The sequence below is a fragment of the Musca autumnalis genome, unplaced genomic scaffold, assembly GCF_047663935.1.
Source record: "Musca autumnalis isolate F117 unplaced genomic scaffold, ASM4766393v1 scaffold_1, whole genome shotgun sequence".
In the NCBI taxonomy this organism is placed as follows: Eukaryota; Metazoa; Arthropoda; class Insecta; order Diptera; family Muscidae; genus Musca; species Musca autumnalis.
In genome coordinates, this window is record NW_027411644.1 from 253,791,672 (window position 1) to 253,814,971 (window position 23,300).

Here is a 23,300-nt window from a genome sequence, read left to right on the forward strand (position 1 = left end):
GACAAAGACATAAAAAACCACTATTGGAAAAATATTTTTCAAAAAATTGACTATTGTAAAAACCAGAGCTTCGAAGTTTAAGTCGGGCAATTTTGCTGGAGTCGGAGTCCGAGTCGAAAAAAATTTCTCGACTCCGGGCAAATTTGTTTATATGTTTATCGAAACAATATTTTTTAGGTTGAATCATATCTGCTATGATTACAAAATGCATGTCGAGAACACTTTTTGGCCAAAATTCCTTCAAGACGAATCGATTTCTTAATATACCCAAACTTTTATGGCAAAACAAAAAAAAAAAACCATACATTTTTATTTTCTAAATAAGGAGTCCAAAACCGTAAAAACCGTTTGAGTTAAAAGACGAAACCCGTTTTCGCCATAAACGCGAATTTTATGCCGGTGTTTTTTTTTTATTTATTTATGCCGGTGTTTTTTTTTTTTTTTTTTTTTTTGAAAATTACACGATTGAAAAATCTTTTTTTTTATCCACGATTGAAAAAAGATTTTGTTTATTAATCCACGATTGAAAAAAAAATCTTTTAATAATCCAAGATTAAAAAAAGTTAATAATCCACGATTCATTTTTTTTAAATTCATGATTTAAAAAATGTTTTTTTAAATGTTAAATCCACGATCGAAAAAAGTTTTTTTTTAATTTTTTTTAAATTAACGATTTAATAAATATTTTTTTTTAATCCAAGATTAAAAGTTAATTTAAAGATTAAAGTTAATTTGCTTTAAATGAACGATTGAAAAAATGTCTTTTTAAAAAAAAACACGATTGAAAAAAAATGTTTTTTTTTAATTCACGATTGAAGAGAAATGTTTTTAGAAAATGTACGATTTGAAAAAAATATTATTTAAAAAAAATCCACAAAAATTATACATTTAAAAAATCCGAAATTGAAACAAATTATTCTTTATAAAAATTCAAATAGCAAAAATATACTCTTTAAAAAATAGCCAATTGAAAAAACAAACAGTTGAAATTTTTTCTTTAAAAAATCGACGACTGGGAATTTATTCTTTAAAAAGAAAACAATTAGAAAAACATTCTTGAAAAATGTTCTTTAAGAAATCCACGATTGAAAAATATTCTTAAAGAAATCAATGATTGGATGAAAACGATGAAAAGTTTTTTTTAAAACACCTACGATTAAAAATATTTTGTTTAAAAAAACCCACATTTGGAAAAAAACATTCTGTAAACGCTGCAAAAAAATATTATTAGAAAAATCTACGATAGAATTTTTTTTTTTTTTTTTGAAAAATCCATGACTGAAAAAAATTTTTTTTGGTAAATCTGAAATTTTTTGTTTGAAAAATCCACGATTGAAAACAATTTTTCTGAAAAATCTGTACAAGTTCCAATACAGTCGAAAGGACTTGTAGGGGCTCTAATTCTACTGAGTAGATTTAGAACCGAAATTATTGTTGCACAAAGACGAACAACAATGTTACCTTTTGCAAACTACAACAAACACAACAAGTATTCTGGCGATACTTACGTTTTGTTGTCTGCAAGCAAAAGAAACACTTTTAAATAAATTCAAATTGACTCTGGCGGTCAAATATGTTGTTTTATTTAAACTTAAACACAATAAGGTTTAAAGAACCACAAACAAAATTTATTGATCTGGCGATCTTCACTTTAGCACTTCAAGAAGAAGAGTGATTTTCGTTCGCTAGAGATGGGAGTAAGGGCGACGATAATAATTTATCGATTTCGATAAGGTCTATGTCCATGTCGTCGAGTGGGTTGGACCGATTCCCAACAAAATCCATGATTAATTTTTTTTTTGATAAATCCATTACAATAGATTTTTTTTTTAAATATCCACGATTGATTTTTTTTTTGAAAAATCTACAATAGTAATTTTTCTTGGAAAAATCTGCGAAAATAAAAAAACTACGATTAAAAAAAATTGTTGTTAAACATCCACGATTGAAAAAAACGGGTTTTTAAAAAATCCACAATAGAAAGAAAATATTTTTTAATAAAAAAAAAATTTCCCAAAATAATGGGGTTTTTAGTACCCTTTGGTAGCCGTAACTACTTACTGAACCCCCTAGTAACCCATTATTTTAACAAGGGCATATCGCACTGAATAGATAGTTTTTCTACTACCACTAGAATAACTAGTTATTGAATCTTCAATTGAAAAACAATATTATAATTACGATTAAAACAATATTTTATAAAAAAAAATTCACAAAAATTATACTTTTAAAAAAATCCAAATAGAAAAAGAAATATTCTTAAGAAAATAGCCAATTGAAAAACATTCTTTAAAAAATCGATTGAAAAGTTTTCTTTAAGAAATGCACGATTGAAAAATATTCTTTAAGAAATAAACGATTGAAAGAATATTTTTTAGAAATCCCCGAATGAAAAATATTCTTTAAGAATTCAACAATTAAAAAATATTTGTTGAAAATTCCACAATTGAATAAAAACATTCTGTAAACTCTGCAAAAAAATATTCATAAAAAAATCTATAATTGAAAAAATCCACGACTGAACATTTTTCTTTTTGAAAAATCCGCCACGATTTGAAACATTTTTCCACGATTGAAAAAATTTTTTTTTTTGTGAAAAATCAACGACTGAAATTTTACTGAAAACTCCATGATTAAACGTGTTTTAAATCCACAATTGGAAAAAAATTATTAAAAAATCCGCCATTGAAAAAATGTGTTTTAAAAAATCTAAGATTGGACAATTGTTTTTTTTTTTTTTTTTTGAAAAATCTATAACTGCTTCTTTTTTGAAAAATACACGATTGCATTTTTTTTTTTTTTGAGAAATCTACAGCTGAAAATTTTGTTTTGAAAACTCCGAGATTGAAAAAAGTGTTGTAAAACATCCATGATTGAAGCATTTTTTTTGTAAAACATCCATCATTGAATTATTTTAAATCCACAATTGAAAGAAAATATATTTTAACTCAGCAAAAAAAATTCTCCCAGATAATGTACTTTATGGTAGTCGTAACTACTTACAAAACCCCCTAGTAACGCATTATTTCAACAAGGGCATACCGCACTGAACACCTAATTATTCTACTACCACCAGAATAACAACTAGTTATTCTATGGCCACCAGAAGTTAAAATAAGCTAAAAACATATTTTCTATTTTTAGAATATTTGAGGTGGATTTTGTTTTCAATTTCAACACGCTTCATATTTTTATTATATTCCACTGTCTGCTAGATTTGATCTTGCAAACTTTTGATTTGTAGTCGAACACACTAGACCACGCGTACGAACATTAAGGGTTGTTTAAACGCTTACATGTGCACCACCTACTGCTCTTTGTTTTGTTTAACAAAAAGTTACCAGGCGGCGGTGAGCGTTGAACCCACAACCCTCTGATTTGTAGTCGGACACAAACGTTCTGTGCCACCGTACTCATAACTTTGTAAGAAGCAATATAAGTAGTTGTTTTTGTTTACATTACTTTGTAATGGGTCACATAATGACTAACGGATATGAATTTTTGATGGGAACAAATCCAAAATTGAGAGAAAATATTGTTTAATAAATTCACGATTGGAAGAAAGTTTTTTTTTTAATCCACGATTGAAAGAAAATATTTTTTTTAAATCCACGATTAAAAGAAAATATTTTTTTTTAAATCCACGATTGAAATAAATATTATTTAATAAATCCACGATCGAAAATATATTCTTTAAATTCAGGATTAAAATATATTTTTTAAAAATCTACGATGGAGAAAATTATTATTTAAAAAATCCACAAAAATATACGTTAAAAAATCCCGAAATGAAAAAGAAGACATTATTTATCAAATCCCCAATTGAAAGAAAACATTCTTTAAAAACTCGACGACTGGAAATATATTCTACAAAAAATAGCCAAGTGAAAAATATTCTTTAAGAAATTAACGATTGAAAAAAAATTGTTTAAAAAGTCAACGATTGAAAAAAATATTCTTTAAGATATACACGATTAAAAAAAATATTCTTTAAGATATACACGATTAAAAAATATTTTTTAAAAAATCCACGATTAAAACATATTTTTTTTAAAAATCCACAATTTAAAAAAATCTTCTGTAAACTTCGAAAAAAATCCACGATTATAAAAATATTTTTTAAAACATCTACGATTGTAAAAATATTTTTTAAATATCAACGATGATCAACGATAAAATATTCATTAAAAAATTTACGATTGTAAAAATATTGTTTTTAAAAAAAAATATTTTTAAAAATCCACGATTTTAAAAATATTCTTTAAAAAATCCACGATTTTAAAAATGTTCTTTAAAAAAATCGCGATTGTAAAGATATTCTCTAAAAAAAACACGATTGAACAATTGTAACGATTGTATTCACACCAGCCCACACATCGATGTTTGTGCGTAAGTTTTTGGCCAAAAACACAACCGATATCATGCCTCAACTCCCGTAAAGACGGGTACCACAATATACAATATTCAACAATAATGTATGATTATAATCCCACGACGGCCGGTTCTATGTACCGGATTGACCCGAGGAACCATCTTCTCGGCCAGGGGCCGTCACCTCAGCAACTACTTGTTCGTGTTCGTCTTTATTTTTATTTTGGGAGCGGCATGTCCCGGAATGCCTGCTCCGGATTCTTTTGGCCCGTGCCGGGATTGAGAGTAACCCCGGGCCATGGTTCCGCACCGTTTGTTAACGTCTTATCCACCATAGGATGGGTGCATTTCAGGAACTGTTCAGGCCTCACCTACCTGAGGGAGTATTACGACAGGGTTTATATTGCCTCGTGCTGCGCCAATATGAACCCCAGTGAGTCTTCATAATAAACATCATCGGATTATGAAACTCCCCCGCAATCTCCCAGACAGCAGTATCAGCAGCAGCCATTAACACCGCGTATTACTGTCCCAGGTCCTGAGGATGTAACATTCTTGCAGTTTAACTGCGATGGTCTTCGAACCAAGATCAATGAGATCGTGGACTTTATGAGTCGGAGAAATATTATGGTCGCGGCGATCTAGGAAACTAAGCTGAGCAACAACTGCAGTCTTCGGACTTGTGATGGATACAACGTTCTTCGCCAGGATCGTACGAGAAGTGGGGGTGGAGGGCTTGCATTCCTACTGCACCAGTCTGTCCAGTACAGACCTATCTCGCCTGAGCTAGACTCTAGGGACCCATACTTGGAGTGTATGGGGGTAGCGGTAAGGTGTGGATCCGCCGAGATAGAACTGCTGAATATGTATATCCCGCCGGTCAATAGCTGTGCCCCGCGTTATTTGCCGAACATCAGGCCTCTGTTGCGAGGTTATAACCGGCTGGTCCTAGGGGATTTCAATGCTCATCACGAGTTATGGCATTCAGCTCTAGGGAATGACCAGAGAGGTACAGATCTGGCTGAGCAAATAGAGAGCTCCACATTCTGCACTACGAACGAGGACGCACCCACCAGGATTAGAGGAGACTGCCACAGTTCGCCTGACATATCCATCGTGTCACCGGGTCTGACGAATGACGTGACATGGCAACCCGTCATTTCCCTTGGGTCGGACCATCTCCCAATCCTCATCTCCATAAACAGACCACCAGACTTCATAACCTCTGAACGCCGCACTTTCATTAATCATGGAAAAGCGGATTGGCTAGGTTTCAGAGAGTTCACTAATCAACGCTTCAGAGAACTGCCCATTCCCTCTGATGTTCGGGTAGCAGAGAGGAAGTTCCGAGGCATCATCACTGCTGCAGCCGCTCGCTTTATCCCGGCTGGTCGAATACCTGAAATAAGACCCAATTTCCCAGCAGAGGCGACGGGATTAGCTAATGAGCGTAATGAGCTTCGCCGTACGAACCCTAACGACCCCAGAGTCAGGGAACTGACAATGGAAGTCAATAGATTAGTCAGTGAACACAAGCGGAAAAAGTGGCGCTAGAACATCTGAAGTGCTGCAACATTGGAGCCGGCTGTAATAAATTGTGGACAACGGTTAAGGTGCTATCGAACCCTGGTAGGAGAGACGATCGGACATCTGTCGCGTTTAACGGCGTGGCTGTGACAGATCCGAAGAGGTGCGCTGGCTATTTCTGCCGTCAATTTATCGAGCACCCCGATGGCGACCGGGCGAAGAGAAGTGTTTTGCGTCGTTTGCGATCTCTTCCAGCCGAAGAAGAACTGCCACAATTTACGATGGATGATGTTGCAGATGTTATCCGAGGCGCAAAGTCATGCAAATAGCTTGGACCTGATGGAATTTCTATGGTGATGCTAAAACAGCTGGATGACCCAGGAGTCGAGTATTTAAGTAAGGTCCTCAACTTATCGCTAGCCACTCTAATAGTTCCCGATGCCTGGAAGATGGGCAGGGTGGTCCCGCTGCTGAAACCTGGCAAAGATGCCAGTAAAGGTGAGTCGTACAGGCCGATTTCACTTCTATCACCAGTAGCAAAGATAATCGAGGCATTACTCCTCCCCAGTATCAGAACGTGTTATCCAGTTGCAGATCATCAACACGGGTTCCGGAAGCAGCACAGTACCACAACAGCACTCCACGCCATTTCCACATATATTGGACGAGGACTCAACCAGGACAAACCATGTCACAGAACAGTGATGGTAGCATTGGATCTGACCAAAGCGCCATGCTAGGCTGTTCGAGGATATCGAGAATACTACCCTCCGGCCTTGTCTGAAACGCTGAGTAATCAACTATTTGTGTGGTCGCCAGTCATACGTGGAATTCAGAGACAGGAAGTCCAAACCCCGTAGAGTGAAGCAGGGAGTTCCCCAAGGAGGGGTGATATCTCCGGAACCTCATGTCTGCAGTGGCCAATTTCCATGAGGAGACAAAGATTCTTCCTGTGAGTCGTCACTACAGGATGTTGACGAAGCAGTACTTGCTTGGATGCTATAGGCAAGACCAACCAAATCACCATCTGGTGGATATGCCTGAACCCCCCAGGCGAATTAGGTAGGATTATAGAGATCTAGAGAGAGAGGTCCAAAGATATAAAAGAGAACCTCTAGATCAACGTGCATACCAGGCAGGTTTAAGAGACATTCATACTGATGCGGTTGCAGAGGCTCTGGCAGCCTACAGTGTGAATATAGTCCTCGAAGATCATCCACCAAGAACAGCAGCTGCCAAGACAAACGAGAGTCGTGTTGGCGCAACTTAGATCTGGTTGGTGCATCCGCCTCAATTCCTACTGGGCTAGGATTGATGGCACGCGGAATATCTGCCCAGCATGTGCACCGGTCCGCATACTACGCAGCACCTGTTTAACTGCCCAGGCAACCCGACTGAAATAACTACTCTCTCTCTCTTTGGACTAATCCAATTCAGGTGGCGTACTTTCTGAGCTTGGAGCTGGAGGCAGAGCCGAATCAATAACATAAAGATCTACATGTACCTGTAGAAGCTGCTACAACAACAACAACATTATAATTAGTTGATATTAAAATGATGGACCTGTTATGTTTTTTTTATTTTACTGCCAACAAAGCCTCAAAAGTGATGTTGTTTGTTTAGGTGATGACACAAATTTCTGTGTATTCAGAGTAAAAAATAATACCAGAGAGCAAATAATGGGGAAAGTAGGGGAAACTAGAAAATTTATTTTTATATTTTAGAAAATCATTCATACTTTTGAAAAAAATAGAAATTTGTGCATGCCCAGCAAAAAAAGTCATTTCCATGTAATGACTTCATTCAGCAAATTTTGGCAGTAGTAACTACTAACAAATTGACCGTAAAAGTAATTATTTTTAAATGGGGATGTCATAGGAAGGAAATACTTACTTAGATATCTTTTTAAAGTAAATATTTAACCACATACCGGTAGACCAAAAAAAAAACTAAAAAGCATACGTTCCATTTTTGGAACAATTTAGGAGAAATTATATTAAAATTGAACACTCCACATGTTTTTGTTGTTTTTTTCTTCTTTTATTTCGATCTCTGCTAGTTTTGAACACACGAACTTCTGATTTGTAGGCCATACTTATAAACGATAAGTGTTGTTTAAACACATGCATGTACATCAAAATTTCTTCGTAATTTTTCCAACAAAAAACTACCATGTCGACAGTGAACTTTGAACACACAACCCCAGAATTTGTAGTCGAACACACTAGCTCTGTGCCACCGTACTCATTACTCAGTAACTAATAAAGTAAGTAGTTATGTGTAAGCCATTATATATGTACTGCCTGATAATGCGGAGTGTAATGAGCACTCATTACTCAATAATGCATGAAGTAATGACATGTGCTTACCAAATTTTTGCTGTGTGAATACAAAAATTTGTCCATTCACTTTAAAACAGATGCATTCAAATTATGTACAAAAAAAATATGAACGAAATTAGTAAAACATTAAAAATTTTGTTTTTTTTCTGTGTTCTATTTCCCTCAGAATATTATATTTACATCACTATTTTTATTATCTACTAATTTAATTCTTCTTTCTTCTCTTTCAGGTAAGTTCCGATATCCCGTTCTCGGTGTACAGTTATTTACGGTAATATTTTTCAGATTTATTTTCACAAATTTCCATGAATATTGTCCGATTTAATGATTTATATATTAAAATTAAACGAATTCCATCGAATTAGGAATCATTGTTATGAAGTTAGTAGTCAAGTTAGTCAACACGAAAGTTAGAACATTTAGTTTCCAGTTGACTATTACTTCAATCCATGGGGCATTGCTTTGGGTCTCATGTAACGGACCCGCTCAACTTAACACAGCATGGTTGAATTTAAAGTTTTTAGTTGTTTTACATTACCTTTACCATTTTGTGCCGAAATGAGAATAGTTACTAAAACATAACTTATTTTTAAGCGTCTGCAGAAATTTGTATAAGTGCTCAATTAGCATTCGTATATTTAATAAATTTAAATTTCTATATTTCGAGCATGCCGCCAGCAAGCCAACGAAAAAAAACTATGTGGGTGTGGACAGGCATATGCTGAATGCAATTACAATAATATCAAAACATTAGAGTGAAACGCAAGTGGCGTAGTTTAAATCTACATACCATGGTAGAACAATAAAAGGTAGCAGCAATATCCAGCTGACTGAACTGGGCTGTAATGTTAGTGTCAAATTCCATACGACATTTTATATATTTATTTCTATGTTTGATGTCTATTAAGGATATGGTAAATTTCAAATTTCCTTTACAATAGAAAAAAATTAAAAACTTTTTTGGCGAGCACATCCGCCATGGTTAAATACGAAAAATTTGAAAAATAAATGTTGGGAGTTATTCTATTATTTCGCTAAATTTCGATCCAAATCCTGAAGTATTTTGCTTAAACTTCTACGAGAAAAGTAATTAGTCATCGTGAAAGTGTATTTGCTTTCTGAGATAAGCAATAGAAATAAGAAGTAGAGAGTAATATTGAAATTACAATCAAAGAAAACACATAGAAGTTAAAAACCGTATAATTCGCGAATTGGTTTAAATCGGTTGAGGTGCATGTGCTTTTTGGATACAGGGAGTCCATGTCTATCAATATGCATGGATTTTCCCATGTTTCATTCAGCGGCCAAAGTGTGCCATCAGTTGCATCTTACTATTCCACAAACCTTCAAGTGGGCAAAAATTACGCGATGTGCATATGATTATAAGGTGCATCCGATTTCAATGGCCCCCTATTAAAAATACGTCCATATAAATTATTTTAGACAGATTCGTCAAGAACTGCGGATGTGCCACCGCATTCTATTTTGGGATAAATAGGGATATTACTCCTGAATGTTTGTAATTTGTGACACACCTTTTTGGTAAATATTATAATCGCGTATAAAGGATTACATTTATGCAAAAATAATCAAAGAAAATCGCGGTTCAATTCGCGGAATTGTCAAAATATATTTTTGCAGAATTTCCTACTTTCAAGGTATCTATAGCCGGCGTTTTAGTGGATGGATTCGACCGCGGAAGAGCTCATTAGATCCGGCACGTAAAAAACTAAAATCACGCGGGGTTCAGGGGTACCTGTACGACAGTTGTAAATTTTTATACCCTCAGCCTTTAGGCTAAAGAGGGTATTTACACTTTGATACGACCCAAAATGTGCCTCATCGAAATATTGGTTTTAGACCCCAAGTATGTTTGTACGATATACGTTTCAGACAATTTTGAGTCGATCTAGCAATGTTCGTCCGTCTGTCTGTCTGGCTGGTGCGCACGATAACTCTCGAACCGATCAATCGATTCGGTTCAAATTTTGGGTATCGAAATATTTTGTCCAGATTTGATTTACGGTACCTCCTCCACAAAGGTTCAAAATTCGCCAAGATTGTGGGCATCATAACTCTAGGAGGGAGTAACCGAATTGAGCCAAACTTTGCTATTGGTAATATTACTTTCAGGCATAGATCGGGTTCTAATATGGACTATATCGGTCCACTCAAAATTTGGAAAAAGTATAGTTTAACAACTCCTCTCAGATCTTATTAATTTGTGATGCAGCAGGTTGCACTTGCGGCCCCTGTTACGACGTTGTAATTTTTTTTCGTGGGCAAGTCCATACTTCCTGAGATAATGACCCAAAAAGGTCCAGAAAATCCTACCGGCACCACCTAAACTGGCTAATGTGTAAAATAACCCTTTAAGAGAGAAATCGATTTAGCTCAAACTTTGTAAATTGAAAAGTAAAATTGTAATATATTTAAATTCAGAAAATTAAGTACAACATTTTTAATTATATAGTCTGTAAGGAAAATATCCATAGACTAATAAAGAAAAAAAATTATTTCCTATAGATTTGTATTAGCTCCGAATATGTACTACATCGGATCACTCCTACGGGTACACCATACCCAAAGTTTGGAAAAAAATGCACTCGTCTTGGATCATTCTGAATTTTGTTGCAACATGTAATTTTTTGCGGCCCTTTCCATCCTGGAAAAAAACCTACAGAAGTATTGTGTTAACTTTTTTTCTTCGGGTACGTGGCTGAGGGTATATTTCTGTCGGCTCAGCTGACTGATACTTTCTTACTTGTAAAGCCAAAATATAGGTTTTTTCAGAAAATTTACGCACCAAATTTTCGCCTTTGGACTCCTATTACTAGGAAGCTGTACGGAGCACACTCATGAGATATACATCGAACGACGTGGAATCGCGAGTTCTACAATCCTATAAACTAGTTTGGATTATTATCTAGTTGCACCCTCTAATTATATGAAAAATTCGAAAAACACTGAAATCAAAACTTCAAAAAGTCAGCATCGATTTTAGGGGGATGCAGTGTATATATCCATAAGTCATACACTAGAACCATGTTGCCTAAGGGGTATTGTTTAGTTCTTTCTTTGAGCACAGGTTCGAATTTTGCGTGGTTTGGCCAGAAATCAAAAAAGAACACAAAAAAACATGTTTATTTCAACACATTTTTCCCATTTTTTTATATTACCACCAACGCAGCTTCCACGAAAATTATTTGTTATGGCCCATATTATGAGATCGTGGCTAAAACACTTCAATTAATATAAATATATTCATATTTTATAAAATATATTAACAGTTCGCGACTTATTAAATTGTGAACCTCAACTTCAAAGATTGAAAAACTTTTTTGAATATTACCTATATATTTTTTGAAGAAAAAATGTATTCATCAGAACAAAAACTATTTCCCATAACAATTTCTTCATATCAATGACATGTAGCGTCCTCCAAGTCCGAACGACGTGCCGCACACTAAAACACTGCTTACACGGAAAAAAATAATTACTGCATTTCAGAAATAGTGTTCATAAAGTCTTGCCAAGGTTCAAATTTCTGCATTTTATGAACGCCTTTCAAAAAGCAAAAAAATACTGTTTTTTCTGAGAGATTGAAAAAAAAAACAATTAAGGTGAGTTTGTTGTTTTTGCTATTACTGACTAACCACCACACACCAGAGACAAATTTTGCTACTTTTATTAATTCTTTTATTTTGTATTATTGTAACTTACCGTTTCTTCTAGTGATTTTCACTATAGTTGTTATCGTCTTGTGAACATAGCAGAACAATACGAAACATATGTACATATATGTTGAGTCTATCAGCACTAGGTTGAAATATTAGATGTTGCCTTTATATTAAAGAAATAACAAATTTGTAGTTGCGAAGTATTTGACTATACGAACTTTGTTTTTTCGACACCAAACGCACTGTAGTTGTTTGGTTTGTCAGTTAACTAACAACACTGGTAGTTTAGGTATGTTGTTGTGGTGTGTATGTGTGTGGTTTGTTGATACATTGCCAATACGATGGTGAGACGACGAGACCATTCAAAAGAAAACGAGAACAAAGTTGAGAGCATTTACCAAACAAGAGAGGAAATATGAGAGCAAATAGTGGAATATCGGGAAAAATAGGAAAGTGATTTTGTATGTTTTTTACATATTTTTGAAACAATAGTGGCTTTCGGATGGAAATAAGAAACTGCACATGTATCTTATGTGAGGTGCCTGTACAGTATGAAAAAACTACATCACGAACGAAAATATGTAAAAATTCTTGATATATTTTTTTCTGTGTATAGAGGCGGTACAACATTTGTTAATATGGTGTGCTATTTTGATAAGTTTGAACAAATGAAGCCCTAATAAACATGTGTTTTTTTGATTTCAAAAATAAAAGATTCCAACAGCTTCTCCCTTTTCAATGAATTTCCAGCGACCTCAAACCTATTTGCAAGAACTCTACTTTTTGCGAGAAATTATGCATTAGTGGAATGATATGGAAACATTCAAATTGAAAATCTAACGAGTTTTCATCCATGTTTTCAAAATATCACTGTGTGTAATTTTTTGAGTCATGGTTTATTAACAATATTCTGAAACGCAGCGGGATAGAACGCAGCGGGATAGAAGACCAAAAATAAGAAGACACGTGTCCCGGCGTTTTTCCCTATCACTTCAACTTTCTCGGTTATGGACCCCAAAGGCCTTAGACATATCTTCTAAACCGCTAAGAATTTGGGTTTACTCGAAGAAGAAAAGTTGTAGCTCTGGTCTTAAAGAATAATAAATGTGAACACATAAAATCCATCCAAACTCCCCTTCAAGGTCAAAATAGTCATGGTCAAATTTCCCTTTTAATTTTTTCTCGGATTTTAGTCTACAGATATCAAACCGATCAAAATTGAAGCAAACAACCAACTAGAAAAATGTTCCTTAGATCTTAGTTAACGTAGAAACGGTTCTTAATGGTCAACATTGCAAATCAAATACGATTTTTATCCTATTTTCTCGGTTCCTGCTCCATAGATACTAAACCGTTCAAAATTCAAGAAAACAATGGGCCACAATTATGTAGCAGAGATATCAGCAAACAACTTTCTGGAACATACGAAATGTTTATGACCGGTTCTTAAATGTAACAAGTAAAAAAGTATCAGTCGACTTGGCCGACAGAGATATACCCTCAGCCTGTGTATATTGAAACAATTTTTTCCCAAAAAACGTATGTATTTACAGGATTTTAAAAATGTTGGGCGGAACCGACAAAAATGTTGATTAGGATTAAAGAGCAAAAGTTTTGCGGAGGAAATACTTAAAGGAATGGATCGACATTGACCATCATGGAAGTGGATCTCCAGCCACTACATATGGTGCCTTAGGGGGTTTTTACACCCTTCGGGCTGTTTGCTCAAGAAGTGTGGATTTGCCGCTGAAAAAACTTTTACCATCGTAATTGAGGCAGCGAATGCAAGTTGCTTCAACAAAAATCAAAGTAATTCGATAGCAGGTCTTAAAGTGAACTTATCCGCAATTTTGTTTGGGAGGTACTGGATGAAGTAGACAAATATAGTCCATATTTGAACCTGATCTATATCTGGTATATATATTAGGATGTGAAAAGTGTGGACCAATTCGGCCACTCCCTTCAAAAGTTACCGTACGACCAATTTTTCCGAACATTTTTGAAATTTTGTGGGGGAGGTACCTGAAGGAGTGGACCGATATTGCTTATCTTCGACAAAATGTTTGGACAAAATATTACTAAGGCCAAATTTTGGATCCAATCGGCAGATAGGTTCGAGAGTTATCTTGCGCTCCAACCACCTCACTCGGAGTCATAGGGGTATTGTGCAACTTTCAGGCTATTTTCTCGGGAAGTATGGACTTGCCCCTACTTGTACCTTCGTATAGGGGACAGTGAATACAAGTTGCTAAAACAAAAATCAAAGCGATTCGAGAGCAGGTCCTAAACTGAACTTATCCGAAATTTTGTGTGGGAGGTACCCGAAGAAGTGGATCGATTGAGTCCATATTGGAACCTCATCTAAGTCTGGTAGACATTTCACGAGTTGCAAATTATGGACCAAATCGGTTACTTCCTTCAAGAGTTATCTTACGTACAAATTTTCCGAACATTTTCGAACTTTTGTGGGGGAGGTACCGGAAGGAGTGGACCGATATAGCCCATCTTCGAACTTAAACTAAGTTTGGGCAAAATATTATGAAAGCCAAAATTTGAACCGAATCGGTTCATCCCTTCGAGAGTTATCGTGCGCTCCAGCCAGCCAGACAGACGGACGGACATTGCTCAATCGACTCCAAATTGTCTGAAACACATTTCGTCCAAACATACTTGGGGTCTAAAACCATTATTTCGATGAGGCACATTTTGCCCGTATGAAAGTGTATATACCCTTCATAGCCTAAAGGCTGAGGGTATAAAAATAGCCAAAAACTTTTGAAAATATTCGATTTTTATACTTTTTACTCCGATTCCGGGTCACAGATACCGAACCACCCAAAAATTAAGGATACAGTCAACTACACAAATGTACCTAAGATTTCTATAAACAACTTTCTATAACATAAAAAGATTCTAGGAACGGTCCTTCAAGCTGAAATTCACAAAAAACTAAATTATGTTTAACGTTTCCTCCAGCTCAGGTCTGGAAATAACATATTGTCAAGGAAAGTTAAAGGTTTGTTATTTACGGACCTGAACAGGAAATAATGATCTAAAATAATCGAATTTTGGGCTTGAAGAACCATTCCTAGGATCTTATTATGTTCTAGAAAGTTGTTTATTGAAATCTTAGGTACATTTTTGTAGTTGATGCATCCTTAATTTGTTGGAGGTTCGGTATCTGTGGACCGGAATCGGAGAAAAAAGTATAAAAATCGAATATTTTCAAAAGTGTTTGGCTATTTTCCAATTTGGGAACCGGTCGTAGACATTTCGTATCTTCCAGAAAGTTGTTTGCTGATATCTTAGATACATTTTTCTGGTCCATTTTTTTTCTTAAATTTTGAACGGTTTAGTATCTATGAAGCAGGAACCGAGAAAAGAGGATAAACATTGTATTTGATTTGCAATTTTGATCATTAAGAACCGTTTCTAAGGAGTTCGTATGTTCTAGAAATTTGTTAACTAAGATCTAAGGTACATTTTTCTAGTTGGTTGTTTGCTTCAATTTTGATCGGTTTGATTGTTTGATCTGTAGACTAAAATCCGAGAAAAAATTAAAAGGGAAATTTGACAATGATGATTTTGACCTTGAAGGTGAGGTTGAATGCATTTTATGTGTTCACAATTATTATTCTTTGAGACGAGAGCTACAACTTTTCTTCTACGATTAAACCCAAATTCTTAACGGTTTAGAAGATATGAGCCTGGAAAAATAATCCCTTTTGACATCAAGACCTCAGGTTTTTGGGGGCCCATAACCGCGAAAGTTGAAGTGATAGGGAAAAACGCCGGGACACGTGTTTTCTTATTTTTGGTCTTCTATCCCGCTGCGGTGTCATAATATGGTTAATAATTTTCGTGTTGCACAGTGTATTCAATTAAATGTAAAAAAATATTATGTGTGTGAAAATAAATTGGAATTTAAATTGGAAAATTTAATTTTAGCAAAGGCGCACACCAATAACAGGGTGATTATGAGATGACATTTTAAATTTAAATTGGACAAATTTAATCACAAATTCCAATATAAGGTGACATTTTAAATTGAAATTGGACAAATTTAATCACAAATTCCAATATAAGGTGAAATATTAAATTAAAATTGGACAAATTTAATTACAAATTTTAATACGCAAATTTGCTGATGTGCATACTGCTGGAACCACTGTTCAAAAACGGTGATGGGTGCGCCGGCGGAATAATTTTTTTTGTAATCAACATCGAAAATGCCTACAGGCCATGAATGTCGGATTTTTCTATATCTGTTCAGAGGTTGGTAAACAATTATTTGATATATCCCCAAGAGAAAATTTGATGAAGTTTATATATTGTTTGGCGCACGGTGCCTCGTGCGTCGGAATCAGCATCGAAAATACCCCTAGGCCATGTATTTTGGGAAGATCAATGCTTATTAAAATCTTGGAAAAAAATTTATTTGTATGTACACCCAATGAACCTCTCGAAGTGCATTTCCTGTTGGGCCCACTGTTCTGAAACGGTGGCTCGTGCGTCCGCGGGATAATTTTTATTGGAATCAGCATCGAAAATACCTCTAGGCCATGTATTTTGGGAAGATCAAAGCTTATTAAAATCTTGGAAAAAAAAATTATTTGTATATACACCCAACTTGCAGAAATGCATATTTTGTTAGGCCCACTATTCCGAAACGGTGGCTCGTGCGTCCACGGGATAATTTTTATTGGAATCAGCATCGAAAATACCTCTAGGCCATATATTTTGGGAAGAAAGCTTATTAAAATCTTGGAAAAAATTTATTTGTATGTACACCCAATGAACCTCCCGAAGTGCATTTCCTGTTGGGCCCACTGTTCTGAAACGGTGACTCGTGCGTCCACGGGATAATTTTTATTGGAATCAGCATCAAAAATACCTCTAGGCCATGTATTTTGGGAAGATCAAAGCTTATTAAAATCTTGGAAAAAAAATAATTTGTATATACACCCAACTTGCTGACATGCATATTTTGTTAGGCCCACTGTTCTGAAACGGTGGCTCTTGCGTCCACGGGATAATTTTTATTGGAATCAGCATCGAAAATACCTCTAGGCCATGTATTTTGGGAAGATCAAAGCTTATTAAAATCTTGGAAAAAAATTTATTTGCCTGTACACCCAATGAACCTCCCGAAGTGCATTTCCTGTTGGGCCCACTGTTCTGAAACGGTGGCTCGTGCGTCCACGGGATAATTTTTATTGGAATCAGCATCAAAAATACCTCTAGGCCATGTATTTTGGGAAGATCAAAGCTTATTAAAATCTTGGAAAAAAAATAATTTGTATATACACCCAACTTGCAGACATGCATATTTTGTTAGGCCTACTGTTCTGAAACGGTGGCTCGTGCCACCGTTTAATCTTTCCAAAATATATGGCCTAGAGGTATTTTCGATGCTGATTCCAATAAAAATTATCCCGTGGACGCACGAGCCACCGTTTCAGAACAGTGGGCCCAACAGGAAATGCACTTCGGGAGGTTCATTGGGTGTACATGCAAATAAATTTTTTTCCAAGATTTTAATAAGCTTTGATCTTCCCAAAATACATGGCCTAGAGGTATTTTCGATGCTGATTCCAATAAAAATTATCCCGTGGACGCACGAGCCACCGTTTCAGAACAGTGGGCCTAACAAAATATGCATGTCTGCAAGTTGGGTGTATATACAAATAATTTTTTTCCAAGACTTTAATAAGCTTTGATCTTCCCAAAATACATGGCCTAGAGGTATTTTCGATGCTGATTCCAATAAAAATTATCCCGTGGACGCACGAGCCACCGTTTCCGAAAAGTGGGCCTAACAAAATATGCATGTCTGCAAGTTGGGTGTATATACAAATTATTTTTTTTCCAAGATTTTAATAAGCTTTAATCTTTCCAAAATATATGGCCTAGAGGTATTTTCGATGCTGATTCCAATAAAAATTATCCCGTGGACGCACGAGCCACCGTTTCAGAACAGTGGGCCCAACAGGAAATGCACTTCGGGAGGTTCATTGGGTGTATATACAAATAATTTTTTTCCAAGATTTTAATAAGCTTTGATCTTCCCAAAATACATGGCCTAGAGGTATTTTCGATGCTGATTCCAATAAAAATTATCCCGTGGACGCACGAGCCACCGTTTCAGAACAGTGAGCCTAACAAAATATGCATGTCTGCAAGTTGGGTGTATAAACAAATAATTTTTTTTCCAAGATTTTAATAAGCTTTGATCTTCCCAAAATACATGGCCTAGAGGTATTTTCGATGCTGATTCCAATAAAAATTATCCCGTGGACGCACGATCCACCGTTTCGGAATAGTGGGCCTAACAAAATATGCATGTCTGCAAGTTGGGTGTATATACAAATAATTTTTTTTCCAAGATTTTAATAAGCTTTGATCTTCCCAAAGTACATGGCCTAGAGGTATTTTCGATGCTGATTCCAATAAAAATTATCCCGTGGACGCACGAGCCACCGTTTCAGAACAGTAGGCCTAACAAAATATGCATGTCTGCAAGTTGGGTGTATATACAAATTATTTTTTTTCCAAGATTTTAATAAGCTTTGATCTTCCCAAAATACATGGCCTAGAGGTATTTTTGATGCTGATTCCAATAAAAATTATCCCGTGGACGCACGAGTCACCGTTTCAGAACAGTGGGCCCAACAGGAAATGCACTTCGGGAGGTTCATTGGGTGTACATACAAATAAATTTTTTCCAAGATTTTAATAAGCTTTGATCTTCCCAAAATATATGGCCTAGAGGTATTTTCGATGCTGATTCCAATAAAAATTATCCCGTGGACGCACGAGCCACCGTTTCGGAATAGTGGGCCTAACAAAATATGCATTTCTGCAAGTTGGGTGTATATACAAATAATTTTTTTTCCAAAATTTTAATAAGCTTTGATCTTCCCAAAATACATGGCCTAGAGGTATTTTCGATGCTGATTCCAATAAAAATTATCCCGCGGACGCACGAGCCACCGTTTCAGAACAGTGGGCCCAACAGGAAATGCACTTCGAGAGGTTCATTGGGTATACATACAAATAAATTTTTTTCCAAGATTTTAATAAGCATTGATCTTCTCAAAATACATGGCCTAGGGGTATTTTCGATGCTGATTCCGACAAAAATTATTTCATCGACGCACGAGGCACCGTTTTTGAAAAGTGGGCCAAACAATATATAAACTTCATCAAATTTTCTCTTGGGGATATATCAAATAATTGTTTACCAGCCTCTGAACAGATATAGAAAAATCCGACATTCATGGCCTGTAGGCATTTTCGATGTTGATTACAAAAAAAATTATTCCGCCGGCGCACCCATCACCGTTTTTGAACAGTGGTTCCAGCAGTATGCACATCAGCAAATTTGCGTATTAAAATTTGTAATTAAATTTGTCCAATTTTAATTTAATATTTCACCTTATATTGGAATTTGTGATTAAATTTGTCCAATTTCAATTTAAAATGTCACCTTATATTGGAATTTGTGATTAAATTTGTCCAATTTAAATTTAAAATGTCATCTCATAATCACCCTGTTATTGGTGTGCGCCTTTGCTAAAATTAAATTTTCCAATTTAAATTCCAATTTATTTTCACACACATAAAAATATTAGTTTTTTTTAAATTCCAATAATTTATAGACATTTCCTTATTTTGTTTACGTTTACCGATGACACTAACATTACAAATAAAAACAAATTTTTATGTGGTTATTGTTGAGTTGTATATGTTGTAGTATTTACTTTACCTTGTTCGTTCTACCATGCCTACATACATTATTGTATTTTAAAAACTATTTACATGACATTAAATGCTACACACGATCCACTCTAATATACATATGTATTTAAAGAACAATCATTATTGATGTAAATACACACGTAAAAATAAAACGAAATTGCACGCAAACCAGAAACTCTTATGACACGCAAAAAAATTCCTAGAACAAAAAAAAAAACAAAAGAGAAAAACAATTGAAACCATGTTCAGCACGTGTGAAAAAGAATGAATTATGTTTTGTTGTCCAAAGTTTTCCATTGCTGGGAAAATCCTAGAAAACAGAGAGGAAAAGACAACAGCTCAGCCACATGCTGTTAAAATAAATGAACTGTAGACAAATGAATGAATGTCTGCTGGTCGGTGAGGTGGATTTGACATTGAACATAGATCTGAAATACATACATACATACGTTCGTAGTTTTGCTACGTGGTAGCAAAAACAAAATATAGTTTAGAGATTTCGTGACCATATTTTTTTTACTAGAAACCACAAGTCAAACAATATGTTGTCTTACAGCATAAAAGGAAAATAAACATTAATATATTTTATGAATTTTGGAATTGTTACATGTACATGAACTGTATTGAAGGGAATAGGAACAATTAGTTTTCATTCGTTTATGAAAGTGCTAAGCTCTTCCTCTTATTGCAGGAGTAGTATATTCCAACTGATAACACTCCCTTCAAAAGAGCTCATATAGGGTGTCATCGTAGTTCTTTCCAAAACATGGATTAATATTTACAATTTTTCGAATTGAGCTTTTAAACTCCTGGCAACACATACTATTAAATTACAGCAATCACAGTTCGAAAATTTTACAACAAAAAAACTCTCGAAATACATAAAATTGGGTAATACCAGCTAGACTTAAACCTGGATATTTGTATATATGGACAGTTTATTTGCGAGTAAGTTTTCTATCTTCTGAGAACACAAAAATCCAAGTAACGACCAATTCGGTAGAAAAATGTGACTAAAATCTTCAAAAAACCTTAAATGGCGGCTACGCTTATATGGGGGCTGTACCAAAACGTGAACCTATACTGTCTGATGTTTTGCGATTTTTTTGCGTTGTACCTGTATAAATGTCTTGTACCTTTAGTGAAGACTAAATACCAAATTTCAGTTCTATGGGGGCTATATGAAGACATGAGCCTATACCGACAAATTTCTGGTGTAAAGGTTTATGCCCTCAACGAAGACTAAATACCAAATTTACACCATATCTGTGGGATATTGGAACAAAAATTTTCAAAATACCGAAATTTTAGAGAGGCACATCTACGGCGGCTGTATGAAGACGTGGAGCAATACCGAAAAATTTCAATTGAAAATTGTATAACCCCATCGAAGACTAAATACCAAATTTCTGCCGTTTCGGTGGGATATGGAGGACACAATCTTTAAAATGCATACCGAAAATCGGGATGTACCGTTCTATGGGGGCTACATAAAGAGGAGGACCTATACCGAAAAATTTATGGTGGAAAGTTTTGTACCCACATCGAAGATTAAATACCAAATTTCAGCCATCTCGGAGGGATATTGATGCCACAACCTTCAAAATACCGAAAACCCTGTGGCACTGGTCTATGGGGGCTACATGAAGGCGTGGACCTATACCGACAACTTTCAGATGGAAAGTTGTATAGCTTTAATACTCGTAAAGACTAAATACCAAAATTCAGCTATTTCCGTGTTATAATGAAGCTTACACCTTCAATATACCGAAAATCCGTAGGTACCGTTCTATGAAGGCTATACCAAAACGGGGACCGATATACCCAATTTTCTATACCAAACATCCTAGCAGTAATAAGAACGTCTATACCAAATTCCAAAGCACCTGCAGCTAACACTAAATGCGGAATATGAGGAGGTACGGTTCTATGGGGGCTATATGAAGATATGGACCTATACCGACAAATTTCACGTGGAAAGTTTTGTACCTCCAATGAAAACTAAATACCAAAATTCAGCCATTTATGTGTTAGAATGACGTTAACATTTTCAAAATACCGAAAATCGGGAGCTGCCGTGCTATGAAGGCTATACCAAACCATGGACAGATATAGCCAATTTTCAATACGAAACATCCTTGAAGTAATAGAAACTTCTATACCAAATTACAAAGCTCCATCTTAAAATTGCGATCTGTACCTTGATTTCAACAGATAGACAGACAGACGGACATGGTTATATCGACTTATAATTTTATGCTGATCAAGAATATTGTTACGAAATTAGAGGTTAACTTAATCCCGTGTAGACGGTGCTTTATTCCCCTAAACGACTTGAACCAAATAAAACGAGGATTCGTTTCAGATAACGATTCTACAATGATTTATTGACGTTATTCACTTCAATTATTCACGCATATATAGTCCGGTCAAAATAGACATTGAAATAGCAAAAATTCCCACAAAGCTGAATTTTGGTGGAGAGGTCAAAATTTAAGGGTTTTTAGGTTTTCGGATTTATTTTTTGATCTAATCAAAAAGTGACTAAAGTAAATATTGTAGACAGAAAAATTATCTACAAGTTTGACCCTTATAATTTTTTTCTTAGAAGGAACCATTCTTGAGATAGAGCTGTTCTAAAAAACACATGATTTTTATGCACTTATAAGGGAAATATGCATATATTCAGACGAACCGGCTAAAATAAGCGAAGTAATCGGGTCTGTCCCCCAAAAAAATATATATTTCCTTGAAGAGCGAAATTATAGCTATCTTCTAAAAAAAATTCCAACAAAATCGGAGTGTGTATAGTAGAGTTATTCAATGTTAGAGTCATTTTATGCAAAAATAGCCTATTTAACCCACATGTATAATCGAAAGCCCAACGGGAACGACCCCAACGAAAACTCTCCGATTTTTTTCAAATTTTGTCCGAAGGTAGGGTTTGTTGCGCTGATTACGGAAATGTATAATTTTCAATGGTTGCGGATCCGGTTCGACGGTTATTAGACCCAAAAGGCCAAATTTTAAAACCGCGTTTGAAAGCTTACGGAAGTATCTAACACATAGTGTCGTTACTTTAACCGGTTCGCCTCATAATGTACTTACGCGGCTAATTTTTTATTTGACTTTAGATCGAGATATCTCGAAAATGGTAAGACTTTTTTAAGAATCATAAAGACCAATCTTGTAGACAATTATTGATTCTACAACTTTTACTTTAGCGAGCTTTTGCTTAGTATTGCCGTTTTTGAGAAAAATTAAAAAAACTGAATAATGCCTCCAAAAATGACCTTTGACCCCGAATAACTTGTTTTGAGCACATGGGATCGATGGGGACTTTTAGGACGTTGCTTCTAATGGCCAACCCTAGCTCTCCACCAAAATTCAGCTTTGTGGGAATTTTTGCTATTTCCCCCTTATACGCATGTCTATTTTGATCGGACTAATGCCGAAAATCTTTATTCGATGTATATAAATATTTTTATCGCACTTTTCCATAAAAGTGGTGCAGTGGGCTTTATTATTTTACTGTCAAACCCAAACAACACATTGTACCCGAAAAACATAGTCCTTCTTATATTGCAAGAATACCACTTGGATAGGGTTTTTGAAACAT

At 35.2% G+C, this 23,300-nt stretch overlaps 1 protein-coding gene across 5 annotated transcripts in view; it reads left to right on the forward strand.

Annotated features, from left to right (window-relative positions):
- The window catches only part of LOC141389381 (uncharacterized), a 540,923-nt gene that overhangs the window by 320,360 nt on the left and 197,263 nt on the right, over positions 1-23,300 (forward strand). The window lies entirely within an intron of this gene.